A 17,820-nucleotide genomic window follows, 5' to 3' on the forward strand; every position below is an offset into this window, starting at 1 on the left:
ATTAGTGTTAAATATGTCTGTCGTGAAAATCACAATGCATATATGGCACTACAATAGATTTCACTTTTTTTTTAAACAAGTAATTTCTTCTTTTTTTTATTTTGAGGTTAATGGATGCTTTTAACTGGCTTCATGATAGTAGATGTGTTGCCTCTGATTTGTTTTAAAAAACCTCATAGGTTTCCCTTACACAGGGAGTAAATCAGATTCTTGATCGCATTTTAGGATCAGCAAGAATAATTCATTCGACTTGGGTCCTTTTTTTAATAAACTTGAGTTTCCTTCCCCCTCAATGAATTCTTCTCGTTGACCTGGGGTTGATTTTTTTATGAAGCTTACCGGTGCCCATTAGGGTTCTGCGGTGTGTGTGGAAGATCTCAGTGGGTTTGAAAGAGGAGTGTGTGGTCACCGTATAGCCCAAAGTCTTCCCCTGGATCCACTAATGCGGTTCCCCTCCTCACTCACTCACTCTTTTCTCTCCTCTAGACACAAATAAATAAGTTATATTTTCATTAATCCGTGCCTTCCTTCAAAATAATATGGTGGCTACTTCATAAAACATTGATGCCAATCTTTCATTATTCATTTTGGGGGTCCTGTTCTTTCGTTCCTGAAAGGAAATGAGAAACAGGGGGTGGGGGGTGGGGTAGACACAGAGTGGCAGACTGAAGGGAAGGGAAGGATAACATGGTGGATGACAAGGCCAGGCAGAGTGGCGTTTTTTGCATTATGTTTTATCTCCGTTCTGGCTGAATGCCATTTCCTGCCGGTGTTGGAGCTTATAGCTCAGGCAAGGCTGAGTAGCGAAGTGTGCAGAGGGAACACATATCCCAAACATATTTTCAGATTAGCGAGAGCTCCGATCGCTCTGGTCCTCGGAGATCAGGTGACTCACAAAACCCCGAGATGCAAACTGAACATTTTACTCTGGATGCAATAATAAACATGAATGCCAATTAACTCAGATTTCCCTGTACTGTGGATCTTCCACTCTTATGTGTTTTATATGGAGGCGTCATTGAGTAATGCACATTAATGATATTGATAAATGCATCCCATATCCTCATTGCATCTAATTTGTGGTTAGTGTAATGGATGCATGTATGTATGGAGTACATAAAAGGTCACTTTATCCCCTTTCCCATGGCCCTTTGCCTTCATTAAAGCCCACCATGAAAGCCTTCACTATTGATTTGTGAGTTTCTCAAGGATGCACTTTGAACTCTCCACCATTATGGAGAGATAATGGTTGTTTGCATGTAGTTTAGACCAGCCACGTGTGATTTGCAACCCCTGCGGTAACTTTTGACGGGCATGTAGCAGAAAACACTACCGGAACGAGAATAGGTGTATGTGCTTTTGATGATGAGCACCTAATTTCTTAATGATGCTAAATGACAAGGATGGCAAGCCATCCATTAAGCTGTTCCATGGGAAGAATGGACGAATAGGTCCTGTAAGAATGAGGGATATTAGAACTATGGCATCTATGTTATCAAACCCAACCAGAACTCAGAGTCATTGCTGGAGATGAAGGGCCTTATATGCTTAATTAGACTGTGGTTTGGGGGACAACAGGTCAGAAATGATTTATACAAAACTATTTGTGGTTTTAAAAAAACGTGTCTTTCCTCTCTGAATTAGCGAGAAATGTTTTTGGTATCGACCTGCGAGGTGACAAAAATATTTCTGCTAAAATTTCTGTAATAATAGTAAAGGTTAATTACTAATGTCCCCCCCCCCCCCTTCTGTGCAATTACTTTAAGTACAGTTTCACAGCACAAAGGAAAAAGCTTATTAGCACAGGCTAATTAGCACGACACATTTTAATGGAATCGCACGTATCATATACAAGAGATTCTATAGCTCTGCCGGCAGTGTATGCAATTATTCTGATTTGTATGTAAAAAAAGGATGTTTATGCTCTGCCTGTGTTCTGACAACAAACTAACGCTATTGACTTTATAAGCGGTTTCGATCCCTGCCGCATCGGCTTCATCAATCGCAGACTCTTAGCAGATGCTTGCTGGTTCAGGGTGTACTTTACATCCGGAAGACGGAGCGAGGGAGGGAGAGAAGGAGAGGTTATACTCAGTCAAACCCGTTTCACCAGTGCACGTACCTGCCCGGCGTGCGGCGAGCCGTTATGAATTTGCATGCAGAGGTGCTATATGTGTAAATGGCTTTGTAGAGCTCCATCGCGCTGAGTGATTTACCTTTACTGCATAATGCCGCAGTTCCAGCTTCTCCTTCCCCGTTTGCAGCCAAAGTTCTCTCTCTCTCTCCTCTGTAAGTAGTAATCTGTCACCTCGTCTAATACAAGAATGAGAGACAGAATGCAGGGATGCCGCCATTTGAATCTCTCAAGCAGAAATGAAAGCCCACACGACGCCCTCCGGTGAGCTCATAGAGGAAGAATTACAATCGGCTTTACTAATCTACTTTACAAATCACTTTCCATCAGTTTAGTGTTTGAATTGTTCACCCTCCATGAGGGTTTTTACTATTTTCTGCTGCAGTTTTGATATATTATGCACTTTGTTAATGGTTGGTTTGACTTCTACTAAGTCCGTTTTATAAATGAAGAGACAAATTTGCCTCTGCACATGTGACCAGTCTCTTGTGGCTCATGCAGGCGGTCCTTGGCCAGTACACATCTGCCCCTGCATCCACACATGCATCCACACACACACACGTCAATCAAACACATTTACTGAGGTGCCACTAGACATCTGAGACTCTCTGGTTCCTTGTTTGTCTTGTTTTGTACCTCACGTTGTTCTCTCCTACTGAGCACAAATCCACTAAACTACATCTTCTGACAGTGTTTGAGGGAATCGCCTGACAACTCTGTCAAAATATGTCTGGGTCATATTTCACCTCAGAATCAAAAGAACAAAAACAAGATTTACATTTTTCTTTAAAATATTATTGATTTACATTTTTATATTTATAATAATATATAATATTTTAGTTTTACATTGGAAAATTATACTATTATTAAATTTCATTATATTGTATTGATTATTATAATATTAGACTAATATTAAATACATATGTGTTTTGTATAATTATATATTTTACACTATTATTAAAGTTTTTATCATGGGAGATTTGTTGTAGCCTACTGCCTTAAATTGATGGTGATTTTAATGAAAATCATTGTGTTTAAGATATTTCCTTATTACAGTAAGATTTTTGATATAAACAAAATGGTTCTCCAATTTTTTTTTCCTCATGCAAAATATCCTTTCATATTTGTTTTCTGATATTGTGGTGACTATGATCCCCTGAGATCCACTAATAATATTAGTCAAGAATTTGTGCATCAAAAACAGTTTCTCATGAAACATTGTTTTTCGATATATGTAAATTACCTCTGTTCTGATTGGTTTGCCTGTTTGTACCAGCGACGACCAGCAAGTCGTTGTTAATTAAGTTGCTGAATCCTTTTGATATGTAAATGTGCGTGTTGAAATGTTGATTTGATGTTAAAACCAATTTTTGCATTTTTCAGGTTGTTTGGGTGGACTGGGGAGGGTCTACACATAGAGTGTTTCAACATAGTACTTTTAACTTCTCTATTTCCAAACAGCAAGTAAAATCCCATTTTCATGATAGGTCCCAATTTGTTTTGTAATGAATGGTATAGCTAAACTGCAAGGTTAGCAGAATCCTGTGTCTTCTGCCCTCACAGGGACATGGCCCGTTTCCTGATATGTTGTTCTCTGGATGTAATTGAGATGTTTCAGAAGCTCCAGTGTGGCATGTGGCACTGAGGGACAGGCCAAGAACACAGGGGGAGAGGAGAGCATAGTGCTATCTGTCTGTCTGAGACTGGATGACTTCTGTCAATTCCATAAATACCATGACCAGTATATCCCCAAACATATATACCTCCCCACAACTTACCCTCTGCCCTGCACATGCACACTGTCCCTCTGTGAGCCTGTGGCGGGGAAGTTAATTGGCAGCATCTGCTGTCTAGGAGGCAGCGTACCATCCCAAACCCCTCTCCCCCCCTGGGCATCTGGAGACACCAGTCTGACTGTGGGCACCAAAAGTGATGGGGGGGGGTGTATGGGGTAGAGAGAGAGACAGAGATGCAGAGAGCAAACTTGCAGCTGGCACTCTTGCCAGCGGGGATGTGGTCAGACAGGCTGGCAAGCTGTGCCAGGCAGGGACGCCCCCAAGGGACAGATGGTTTACAGATCTGGACAGGATGCAAGGAGAGAGAGCAGAGAGATGAGATCCTGACAAATGCAAAAAATGACTTGCTTTAAAGATTAAAACGGAGCACTTAGAATTTGGCAGTGTAATTAATTTTACACAAATAGGGCGAGCTGTCTAAATTCTCGTATTTTGATAGTTCTAGGCCTGAGACGTTCAGGAGTAATAGAAGCATTACTAAGATGAATGATGCTGCTATAGATTTGTGTGCAGTAGAATATTTGATTATGCAGTGGAATTGTTTAGTGTAGGACGGACACTGAAAGTTGCACGACTCAAGATTCTTCTAAGTAACTGGAAATTGAAAGTGATCATCATATTTGATGGTTAAAAAATAACTATACCAGTGACATCTTTGAACCAACACAATCAATTGTGTATTTTTAATTAGGTGTATATATATATATAGGACATATAGGACATCTATTGTAAAATATGTTTTAAAATGTGTGTATGCAGTGCTTGCCAGACGTCTTCTGGTCATTGAGTGTGAAAATGACGGCTTTTTTAATGGAATTATAATGTTGCAGCTATATTTGCCTATTTTATTTTCAGAAATCGCGAAAAGTTATCCAATTTCATGCTGAAAAGCTGTATTTTCATGCAGGTCCTGCTCTCTCAAAAAGGCAATTGGTTTATTTAACTGGAAGGCAGGACATCCATTCGTGCAGCCATATTGAGCATTGCCTTCCGATACGAGTGGTCCATCTCTTTCTCCTCTACTGCGAGGTAGAGTTTGCTTTGACTCACCAGCCCTCTGACCTTCATCCGGCTTTTACCACTGTCTTGTGCTGATATCACTTCCGAGTGTGTCATTGTTTTGATCTTGCAAGAGTCACCTTGTGTGGTATTGGACAAAAAACAATGATGACATCATTGCTGTTCCTGCTTTTCACAGACTTTATCAGCATGCCTTAATGTCACTAAACCCAGCTGCACATTTAGACATCGTCTGTTGAAGAACAGATCTACTTATTAATATTGAACCCTCAGTGTCCACCTAATGTACAACTGTGGTATGAATTTCCCAGAAGGGATTATTAGATTATGCAGTTGAGAACTGTTTTGTGCACTAGCATATATGAACACTTTGCCTGTTGACTGTGAGAAAGGCAAATCAGAAGTGAAGTTGTGGTGGTTTTAGGAGGTCGCTGTCTGCTCTCAGCATCCTAACACCAGCCGTACGATCTCAACCTGGACCTGATGCTCACGTCTAATGGAGCTAATGTGGATGGATTTCAGCGTGTATCTCTGCCATCTCACTTGCATCAACTCTCATCCCTCTGTTTTTCCATCTCTCAGTTTATCTCAGTCCCATTTCCATCATGTTCATGTGTGTGTTAGTGCAGTAGAGATGGAGTGCAGACTGGCGCCAGGCTGTCTCCTTGGGTCCTCTCCACCTACTCTCCGTCCCCTGGGAGGGAGGGAAAAGAAATGGCACACCTGCATCAGAGAATCCCTTCTTCTCCCCATACTCGGTTTTTCTTTAAACAAACAGTTGTATAAATGTGTTGTTTTGTTTGTTTTTTTGGTCATGTGAAGTGTTAGATCTCACTGAGAACATTAGTCACCGTCCCAATAATTAGGCTTTGATCTTCTGGTTTTCTTGTACACAAATATTAATGCTAATTAAATTGATATTGTTTAATTTATTATATTCATTTACCGGTATTTCATTACATGTATTATTTAAAAGCAGACCATTATTTATTTACTATGACAAATACTGACTGTGAAGAACATCAGTCACCATCCCAACAATCAGGCTTTGATGTTCTGGTTTTCTTGTACACAAATATTAATTATTATTTATTTAATTACACTTGTTTCAGCCCATGTCCATCTATTTTGTTTAATATATATATATATATATATATAGGTTAATTTATATAGGTTAATTTAAATTAATTTACCTTATATTTAAAGACTAATATTTAGGCCTATGCATTACATTAATATAAACAATATTTTATAATAAAATAATGTAGTAAAGTTATTAATAATTTACTTATTTAAAATCAATTTTAAATTAATAATAATATTACTATTTTAAGTGTTCCGTTTTGTGTGTGTGGTGCTCATGTGAGGCATTGTAGGTGGTTGCCAAGACATTGGTGAGCAGTTGCTATGGTGTTATGACATTTTTTAGCACATTGATGGGGTTGCTAGGTTGTTCTGGGTGTTTTCTACACATGACTCGGGTCCCTCCTTCAATGTAAGTCTTTGGGATTTTTCAGCAGTTGTTGGGTTGCCCACAAAGGTCTGATCACTTAGAAAAGCAATAGTACACCTCTTCTCAACAAGCCACATGTTCATTTATGTCCATAGCTTCCAAACAAGTTTCCCAAATCCCAGTTCAAACAAGCAGGTAGTCCCGATCCAATATCGTACCAGAAGTTGACTCGTCAGACCGCTCAAACAAGCAAAATATTTTGAAAGCACCATAGATCCACAGAGTTTACACTCTTTGGGGAAATTATTCTAAGAATAGCTTACTTATAATTGTTTCTGCACTTTAAACAGGGAGAGCAAAAAGCATTTCAACATTACGTTCACCTCTGCATAAACAGCGAAGTAGCTTTCTTTCTCAAAAAAGTAAATCTGCGTAATGGAAATGATGATGACACCGGCTGTGCCCTCATAATCTCAGACGTCCCACAAGGCCAAAGGGTACTCAGGTGGGGAAAGTCTGCAAAACCACGGAAAACCAACGCGTAAACACATACACAGACATTCACACCAGGGCACCTCTTAGACGTCACCCTGTCTGGCTGTTATTACCATCTTTCCTCGAATGCACACCTGCCTCCACCTCCTACAGTCTGCGTATGGATGTGTGTACGTGCCCTGTGTGATTTCTGCCCCTGTGCCCCATGAGGGGGCATGGCGCCATGTTGGCTGGTTCATAGGGCTCATCTGCTCTATGATAATTACCCCAGACATCCCTCAGCGCAGCAGGGCAGCTACTTACCACCATGGGGTCACACTTATGCACACACACATTATATTACCACTGTTGAGGCGAGCTATAGCCTGATCACTATACACACACCCTCACTCTCTCACACACCCACCATTACGCCGCTGCTACAGATGGAGTGAGCCACCTGGGACACGCAGCCCCGCGTTAGGGTGTTGTGGAGTATTATACTGATGACGCATTAGTGAGTGAGAGAGGGAGATCACATGAGCCTTATTGTGTGAAGATAGACAGAAGATAGGGTGTGGTCCATGTTTTTTTGCTTTTTAAAAGTGTGATGCAAGTCATTTTGGATTAAAGGGTGGGTCAGTTCTTTGAGGCAATATAAACACAAGATCTATGGCCATCTACTGGCCGAGGAAAGAGCATACAAATAGTGTTTTCTGTCAGCCAGTTTCTGTTGTTCATTCATCCACCTTTGCCAAGCAAGAAAAGTGTAGAGATTGAAATGTAAACAAAATATAATTTATTCTTGTGATGGCAAAACTGAATTTTCTGCACTAATTAAATTCATTGTCACATGATCCTTATTCTAATATGTTGATTTGTTCTTAACTTCTTATTATTATCAATGTTGAAAACACTCGTGCTGCTTAATATTTTTATGCATAATTTGATTAATAAAAGGCTAAAATAAGCAGCATTTGAAAAAAAATTTTTTGTTTGTCTTTACTGTCACTTTTAATAAATGTGTTCTGTCCTTGCTGAATCACAGTAATAATTTCTTAAGAAAAATCATACTGACCCAGAACTTTAAAATTAAATCTTTAAACCATAACATAAAAAGTTGTTGAATCACAAAGCAGTTGATTCACGTACTTCTGAGTGGTTCTGCAATAGCTGAGCAACTGCCATTGAGATGAATGTGAATTCTAACGGATAGCTTTCTCCAGGTATTATAAACCTCTTTTGATGTAAGTGTTATTTGGTATTACGAAGGATTTTGAATTCAAGCTTCTTCTTTTTTTTTCAATTTCAGTGCATTTATGTGTGTATGTCTGCGATTGCACGGTTAGAAGTGCTTCAGGCTCTTGAATTTGATTCATAATGAGAATCTTTGCTGTTGACCCTCTCCCTGTTCTCTCTGTCTGTGGATGTTGCTTCTTATAGCATCACTATAGACACCATAGGGAAATCTCATCTCTTCCCACACACAGCCAATGACAGGGGCCGCACTAACCACCTGCACACTGCTGGAGCCATCCGGCAACCAATTATCTGAAGATTACTGTTTTCATGTTTGTTCGTATTTCCTTGCGTTTGTTTGTTTGTTTGTTTTTCATTTATTTTAGTGCCCGTGCATTTCCATGCATTTGCATACGGGCGCCTGTTGCTAAATGTACATAAATTCTAGTGCACACTACAAGACTGAAGCTTGTCACCCCTTTCATAATGGTTTATAGTCTGCAACAAAAAGCCCCAGATCATAATGTACACTTGTGAGACACGCAATTAACTATGTTTCCAAAGTTGTTTGAAATCTGACTGACCTGCCAGGTGTGCACACTGTCCCAGACAAACAAGAGAGCAGAAATGAGCAGTATGTATAGACAGGAGCCAGATTATATGCCTGAATAATAGAGCAAGATGGTGGAAGATGCTGCCATTAAAAACAGTGTGCTTTTACTGCTAGATTGTTTCAAATTTGAAACAATTTTTGCTTGCCACAGTCACTTTGTAAAGAAACACACTATACGCTTATAGACTGAACACGTAATACGTATGCGCATGATTTCACCATTTTCACAAATTAACATATTTTTACATGGAGACGATAACGGTATCTTTAAAAAAACGCTGTTGTGAGAATGAACGGTCAAACGCATAAAAAGTTTTACGTTTTTTGTGGAAAACGGTATTGTGTAAACGGCCCCCGATTTCCTATAACTCCCAAAAAGCGAAAGCCCCTGCTGTCTTGAATGAACTCTTGCATTGTTCTGCGAATGAGTATATGTGAGGTCAAACAGCCGGGGATGAGATGATCTTGTGATTGATTGTGTAAAATGCGTACCATAATGCTGACAACACAACAGAGAGTGAAACTGTTATTGTCTAAAAGTGGGCAGGACGGCAAGTTCTTGTTTTGCAGTGTTTGCGAATCGTCAAGTAAAATGAAAGGTCCCGTCCTTTATGTCAGGATGTGTTTGTACCAACCATCACAGCATTAATGTGCCCTATGCAGAGCTGCTGTATTGATTAACCACTCACCGTTTAGCCTTTATAGCTCATATAGCCTTTGGTGCAACTTTCTGTATTTTGTTCAATAATAACGAGTGTCAAGTCTCTCCAGCGCCTCTGTACTCAGGCCACATAATCTCACAGCTAATCTTAACACCGACACACCCGGGATATTCGAATCCTCTCTCCGTTTAGTTTTTTAAGACAGGCCGACGTGTGGTGGTGCATCTGAATGTGCCTTTTGCTGTCCCGATGTTAGCATTATCCGCCCAATATCACCCCAGAGGTACCCGGACGCTCTTTTTGTTGGGCAGCAGTCATAAAGAGCGTTAGGTTGGAATATATTAGCCTGAGAGTTTGTCTCTTTCTCTCTCTCGTGGGTGTACGTTTATGATCTGAGCTGTAATGAGTAGATGATTTACGAGCTGTGAAGGCAGTATGATGGCCAGGGCTCTTAGCACTAATATTACACGTGTCCCGCTGCGCTTGTGAAGAGCAATGCATCTCAGATTTTAACACACGTTTGTGTGTGTGTGTGTATCACTGTGCTTAGAGAGTATCGCTGTGCTTAGAGCATGCACTTGGCATGTTCAACCACGATACCACTCAATAGACAAGCTATTTCATAGAATTCATAAACACTTGAGCTCAAATGCAGCTATGCATTTCAATCTAGTGAGGGTAATGGATCACGATAGACTCAGATTTAATCTGTCACTACTTATTAAAGACAATAAACCCCTATAGGCCCACTTTGCATCAGTAAAATGAAATTGTGTACTGTAATCAATGTCTGGAGTCTTATGGAATTCATTTTGGCGTCTGGTGCCTTCTCTGAATGAGACTAATGTAAAAAATCTAGCAATTGGTGTAGTTTGAAATTTAACACCACTTTTAAATTTTAGATCAACCATTTTTTGGAATAACATCCATATTTAAATGAAGGACTGGATTATCTTTCCATGTGTGTACATGGCCATAAATTATTGGTTTCGACTTAATCTCGCTATTAAATACGAAAAATGCAGTTTGCTTTGTCAATGGTGAAATAAGTCGTTTAAATTTAAATTAACTCAGTATGCCCATAAAATTGCATCTGAATATCAAATTCAAATAACCATTGTACATGATTCCTTTTTCAGTGTAAGGGCGTCTTGGTAATATTAGCCCACAGGTTTGTTATTAACCCATAACCCGAAGAATTATACCGTGATGCATAACTCGTCCTGCACCATTTGTTGAGCTTTGCCGACCCATGAGCTACAGTAGAGTGAGAGAATTTTGGGCCAGTTGACGAAACTGTCACTTGACCTTTTGGTCCAGCGCTGCATTGCCACTGAACATTTTATGTTCAGTTCATTGATCTTGTGTACACACATTTTGTTATGCATTGTATGTCTTATGTTCTGCATTATTGTAAATTCTGCTTATTTGTAGCCAATATACTATTTTCTATTTGGTGAACTCTTTCCCTGCCATTGACAGAATTTTCAGTCATTTATGAGACAACGCTTCCCTGCTGTCGACAGAATTTTCTGTTGGCTCTCTGTGTTTTCACAGTTATATGGTAGTTTTATCGTATATTGTGCAACTTCTGAAAGAGTAGAGAATCTTAAGATTAAAACACAGGCAAATTTTCTCAGCTTTTTGTTCAAAATGTTGTTGTTTTATGAAACTTACCCACATTTAAGTGTTGGTAAAAAAAAGAATGCATGAAGCTAAAGTAAAACATTTTTTTGCGTTTGTTTGTTTTTTAAAGCTGAGGCTCTGTTTTTTCTTTTGATATATTGCATGGTGAGATATTCATACAACACAATGGGGGACATGAAATTTTGTGAAAATGTGGTGTATTGTGGTGATGCCGTTGAATATGTTGGCAGGTCTACTAGAACGACTGGGGAGCAGAAAAATCCTTATTGTAGAGTCCTTATTATACAAATTTCGTGACTTGTTGAGGAATGGTGTGCTTTTCTACCTCTACATGCTTTCCTGTAGCTGAAACAGTAGAGCGTTGGTGCTTGCAACGCCAAGGTCATGAGTTCCATTCCCAGGGAAAGCAAGAACTGATAAGAATGTAAAAATGTGTACCTTGAAATGCAATGTAAGTTGCTTTGGATAAAAGCGTCTGCCAAATGCATAAATGTTCTACGCATACTGACTTACTTCTATAACTTTTGACTTCTATTACCATAAATTAGGTAAAAAATCCCATAGACCCAAGCCATAATTATCTAGGGACCAGAATATCATTTAAACCTGGAGGTGGGCTCTTTTGAACTAGGCCAGTTAGCAACCCACCAGAACTCCCTAGCAACCACACAGAACATCCTAGCAACTGCACAGCAACACCCTGGCAACCACCCACATGACTCTAGCGTTGTACCATCAAGGTAAGCACTACTACATTTTGTATTTATTTTTTTGTAGAAAATGTCTTCTTTTTTCTTTATCTTTTATAACCAACACAAAGTGTAATGTCTATTCTGTTTCCCCAAATTCGCTAATTTGTCCCACGGCTCCTAGGGTAGTTTCATTCTCCTATCTCTGATCCTCTATATGCATTCGACGTTCTTCACCATTTAGAGAATCACATAGTGAATTCGCACGCCAAAAACCCCTCATTTCAAACATACCATCGCACATGGACAGCTAGACCACAAAGCAAGTGAGGTTGCTTAGTAACTGTGCCATCCAGTGCTATTCTCCAGTCTGATTCATGTCCCAAATGATAGATCAATCACAGGAGGGCCACTCCACTCCCTCTACCTCTCATATTACGACAGAAATATCGAGAGAAAAGAAACCATATCAAATGTAAAACAATAAATGCATTAGAAGAGGGATCGCTTGTTTGAGCAATAATTACACAATATGGGCCTGCGTCCAAAGTCAAAAGAGCCTGCACAGATCTGAGAGTATCATTGTCGTGATGAAATGTAATATCCGTATGTGTAATAGATCCTCTTTTTTTTCTTCAGCTGTTTTTGTCAGGAGGATGAGAGAAGAATTGTGGCACTTGACAGCTTCGTGCTCATATTTGAAACCATTTAACCTTCCCAACATTAAGCAGATGACAGCCAGTGCTCTTAGAAGAATAGGGGAGGGCGACAAACGGAGAGCGAGAGAGATGGAAAGAGTCAGAGAGACAGAAGCCACTGCGATGACCTCTACGCTTGATTGATTTGAGAATATAGACAAGATGTCCCGCTCCGTATGAAAGCTAGCAATTTTCCCCCTCGTCTAGTTCTCTTCAGAGGGAAGCCGACAGCCGCGCCGGCATCAAAGGCCCCGTCGTGTTCCTGCTAACGGAGTTGAAAAGCGCCGCGATTGAGAATGACACCTCGGTACGGGCCCGGCCGTTTAGCTAACAGCACACACACACATGAAAAAAAGAGATACGACCGCTAGTCAGCGATAGCCTTGCCCACTCAAGTTGGAGAAACTTTAAGTTTCTTTACTCTTTCTCTAACAAGTTATTAAAACTCACTCATTTTAAAAGTCCATGACCTTGCTTGAACTCCAGGCGTTGACCTTTTCTCTATATGGAAAGAGAGCCGGAGAGCAACAGCTCACTGTGTGTGTGTTCCTCAGAGTGGGGAGTGTGTATAAAAGGCGTTCGGGGGCAGCTGAATTGTTAAGCTGTGTGTGTGTAGGTTATTGTCCGCCGGCCTGTTTTCCCCCCCTCAGACACACAGCGAGATAAATGTGTTTTGGAACGGGGGGCATTGTACCACATCCACCAGCACAGGGAGGCATGGGGCACTATCATTTAGATAAAACAAATTACCAGCAGCCACAACGAGAGAGAGAGAGAGAGAGAGAGAGAGAGAGAGAGAGAGAGAGAGAGAGAGAGAGAGAGAGAGAGAGAGTGATAGAGGTGAAAAACATACATTGCAGCGAAGATAGAAAACGCCCAGCAGGTTCGAGATTCACCAGGCTCTTTCTCTCTCACACACACACACACACATAGAGGGGCAACACAAAGCTATTTTCTCTGGCCAATAGCGGCGCAGCGGCGCGGGAAAGGCGAGCAGTAAATTCCCGCTGGGTAATTAAAATCAATAGCCACGACTCGCTCAGTAGCCAACAAGGTCAAACGCTGGAGAGGAACCGGGATAATGCCCAAACAGATAAATAAAAAAATAAAGTGAGGTGTCACGCTGTTTCATTAACCCTGCGTGGGGAGAGGTGTGTGAGCATGTGTGTGTGTGTGTGTGTGCTAATGTCTGCTTGGCAGGGTACTCGGGGTGCATGACGAACAGACGCGGGTCCTGAACCTAACCCCACTCAAACGCAGGGCAAATACTGCAGCGAGCACAGCTATGCCTGCCCATGAGACTCGCACATATACACATACAGTACATTCATACTGTATATAAACAAACATGTGTCGGTTTATGAATTAAATATATTTGAAATGACAAAATATGCATATGGAACATTCTGCCTTTCTTGGACCATTTTATCTTATTTCATTGTTTTGTTAAACAGAAAAAAAAATAGGGGAAAATTTACACCCACAATGTAATATCAAATTTAGCATTTTTATTATTTTTTGTCAACCTGTTATCATATGTCTTGTAGTATCGCAATAATGTATTGTGAGTTCAGTATCGTGATATATATCGAATCGTGACATGAGGGTATCGTTACACCCCTAATAATAATAAATCTGAAAAATGTTTTGATGCTCCTAAATGAAGGCTTTCTTTCATTTGTGAACACAATTTATGTATTTATTCATTGATTTGTTTACTTATATTTTAATTAAGTTTTTATTTTGGGGACCCAGACAACCTATATGTTGGTTTACATGCGTCTATTCAGATGAATAAGATGTATCTAATAATTGAGGTCTTTCAGAATACGCTAGTGCATTTACAGGTTTTTACATATTGGTTAATTGAATATGAGTGAACAAAATTGTGTTTGTGTTTGAATTGTGGGTGTCATTTTGTGTTTTTTAGGTGTCATAGAGTGATTGAGTGGGACGAGTGTGTGTTAAGATGAAAGTAACTGACAGTGAAGGCTCATGTGTTTGTTCGTGATGTAGTATATTTTGTCGCCAAGCCTGACATGCGTTAGAGATCATTTAATGTGTCTCTGTGAGTGTGTGTTAGCAGTAGAGTGTAGTTTGGACCAAGCAGGCACCTGTCCTGTGTGTTAACACTCTTTTGAGACACGTAGAGATAGCAGTGTTGTAGAAGTCCCCCAGAGGATTTCTCAGCTTGATCGTTCATTTGCTGTCTTTTCCTCCACAGAGAAAAGCTAATTCACTTTCATTTCGGCTCAGCGGTTCACTTTGTTCAGGTTGCAGAGGAGTCTGTGTGCATTGTGCGGTGTGTGTATGGATGAAGCTCTGTTATGTGCGTGGCTGTTTTCATATTTGCATAGTTCTATAGCTTTATTTTTCACGGGTTTTCTAATGAACATCAGGGTGGAACGAGCTCTTTTAAACGGCCAATCACAATGCTGCACCCGAGGGGCTCGCTATTACAGGAAACAAACTGAGCAGTGCGTTGTATGCACGTTGACCGCATTTAGAGCATGCCTATAATATCTAAAAATTACACTTATGTAGCTAATTCACCAGCCAAATTTCGTTCCTGTATCATATAGGGCCAGATTTACGAATAGCTTGCGCCAGCGCAAACCCTCTTTTGGTGTTCCATCAGGATTTACTAAAGACACGCGGTGAAAAATGCGCTGTAAAGGCATGGACAGGGTTATTTTTGCAGTTTACCTTATTGCATAATGCATACGCAAAATTTATGGGAGGAGAGGATTTAAATTAATCATGCAAGGTGAATAGTTTGCGCTATAGTCAATGTACTGGTATTTGCACCATTATTTACCACTCAAAAAAGTGTGTCTTAAACCAGAGGCTAATTTGCTCTGCCCTTGGTAGATTGAGTTGGTCATTATGGAAATTATCTGGTTGCGTCAGTGTATTTGTGTATTAATTTGCGCGTAGTCAGTAGATTGTGAGCAGAACTTTCCACTCCCATTGGCACTTTTTTGGAATTGCAATCTCATGCTAATTTGCCCTGTTTAGTAGCCTACCGTATTTTCCGGACTATAAGTCGCACTTTTTGTCATAGTTTTGCTGGTCCTGCGACTTATAGTCAGGTGCGACTTATATCAAAATTAATTCATACTGACTGAGATTAATTAATTAATTCTACAGCCGCGAGAGGGCGCTCTAGCTAGCGGAGTTGTTCAGAAGCGACACCGAGGAAGAATTCAATGAATTCAGTGTTGTGGAATGAGATCGCGGGAGCTTACTTGCTTACCGGTAACTTGTTGGACTCGCTGGCTTATTCAGTCTCCCAGGTATATGTTAGCAGAAATTTAAAATGTGTTAATTAAGATGTAACTTAACTTTGTGTTAGCCTACCATACACATCAGCATAAATGCTCCTGATAAATAAAGCATTAACATTCACAAACCACTGTTCAAATTTTAACATAAAAAGCAAGCAGGCTGCGTGCATGGTTTGCCATGACTGAATGCGCGCTCCTAAAAAATCCTAAAAAGCTGACATCAGTTCATCGCGATCTCATACATCTCTGATGAAGCTGAGTGTAATGAATCTTTCATAATATCTTTTATAATCCGAGGATTTGCCAGCATGCAGAATTCAGCTCTGAACAAAAAGTCAGTTTTGAGCGGTGAGGGGATTCTATCTTAAATGCTTCTGATTGGCCATTGCGTTCAAGAAATCAACACATATGTCTGTGATTGGCTACATCGCTCAACGCTGCAAACATGTTACAAATAGAAACTCTGGCTTGTAAATCGTTTCTATTTTGTTTTAGTTGTTCTTGTTGCTTTTCTGCAACAGATAAATAACAATTTATTCGTTTTTATGTTTTATTCATAGATATTTATATTTAATCGTTTTATTCTCCCACAGCCCGCACAGAGTGAGTGCATTGCTACCGCCCGCGCTCGCACTCGGCCATCAAATCTAGTCCCGGGCCGCACGTCTCTAGATCAAGGGCCCGGCCCGAGTATAGCGGCGGGAAATATTGGGCTCGGGCAGAGAATCTAAGCTCTAAACAGGACAGAGTAACACGGCGGATATTGCTCGACGCTCATATACATTTTTTGACGACGTAGTTAAGGCGACAGGCGTGTGTTGCTTAGGCGGCCGCCTTGGTTCCAAAGTGCTGCGGGAAACCCTGTGTGTTACCTTATAAAATGCCGGACACCTATTCAGCCTGTTGTTGTGTGCTATTGTGTAGCTGAATAACTTGCCTTTCCAGATTAAATGTCTGTTCTTGGTCTTGGATTTTGTGAAATACATTTCTAAATACATGCGACTTATAGTCCAGTGCGACTTATATATGTTTTTTTCCTTCTTCATGACGCATTTTTTGACTGATGCGACATATAGTCTGGAAAATAGTCTGGCCCATAGTTTCCATTTTGCTTTTTTTCTCTGATATAATGCAACATTTGATTTATTTTATTTAGTTTTATTAATTTTATTTATATTTGATTTATCTTTGAATGAATGAATTTCAGAATGTTTATTTTTAGCTTGATGGTGATCAATGTTATAAACTTGTTTATTTTAATATTCAAATAGTGACTTGGATTAGTCACAACCTGAAGTATTTCTTATTTATTTTACATGATGTCTTTTTTTTTATTTATTTAAATGTTCAAAATCCTAAAAAGGATTCTCATATTTTCAATATAGTCTGAGGCTTTTGGATCCCACTGTATATGTATGTGTTTTTAAATGCGTGTGGGTGACTGAAGATAAGGAAACGGGTGTGTGTTTATAACTTTTGAAGCGTTCAAACAAAGACACTAACCCAGTTACATCAGTGTACAGTGTGTATGTGAGTTGTTTAGTGGAAAGGAATGAGATGGAAGGACTGGAGGTTGATTTTAGAGAGCTGTTTCCTCTCTCTTATCAGTATGGCCGTGTGGAAGCTTCTGTGCTGTTCACATTGATAGCATCTCCATCTGATCTCTCTCTCTCTCTCTCTCTCTCTCTCTCTCTCTCTCTCTCTCTCTCTCTCTCTCTCTCTCTCTCTCTCCCCTCTCTCTCTCTCTCTCTCTCTCTCTCTCTCTCCCTCTCTCTCTCTCTCTCTCTCTCTCTCTCTCTCACTCTCACTCTCACTCTTCCCTGTCCCACAGTCAACCCTTCCCAGCTCTGATCTTTCCGCTTTCTCATCTTCTCACTATCTCCCTCCTGCTGTTATTCCCTTCATTGCCTCCCATCGTATGTTCTTTGCCTGTCCTTCACTGCTATTTGCTCTCTCTCTCTCTCTCTCTCTCTCTCTCTCTCTCTCTCTCTCTCTCTCTCTCTCTCTCTCTCTCTCTCTCTCTCTCTCTCTCTCTCTCTCTCTCTCTCTCTCGCTCTCTCGCTCTGCAGATGGTGCAGATTTACTTTCAGTAGCTCCACATAAAACTG

At 40.2% G+C, this 17,820-nt stretch overlaps 1 protein-coding gene across 8 annotated transcripts in view; it reads left to right on the top strand.

The window, feature by feature from the left end:
- LOC307012279 (cytosolic carboxypeptidase 6-like) overlaps positions 1-17,820 on the top strand; it is a 307,878-nt gene that overhangs the window by 135,587 nt on the left and 154,471 nt on the right. Inside the window, exon 1 of one of the 8 annotated variants that reach the window (XM_079638765.1) lies at positions 15,668-15,721. The exons of the other annotated variants lie outside the window; for them this stretch is intronic. The gene's annotated coding sequence lies outside the window, so the exon portion shown is untranslated. Of the gene's footprint in view, positions 1-15,667; positions 15,722-17,820 lie in introns of those variants that run through there. 8 annotated transcript variants of the gene reach the window in all.

Source organism: Phoxinus phoxinus, assembly GCF_949152265.1.
Source record: "Phoxinus phoxinus genome assembly, chromosome: 15".
NCBI lineage: Eukaryota > Metazoa > Chordata > Actinopteri > Cypriniformes > Leuciscidae > Phoxinus > Phoxinus phoxinus.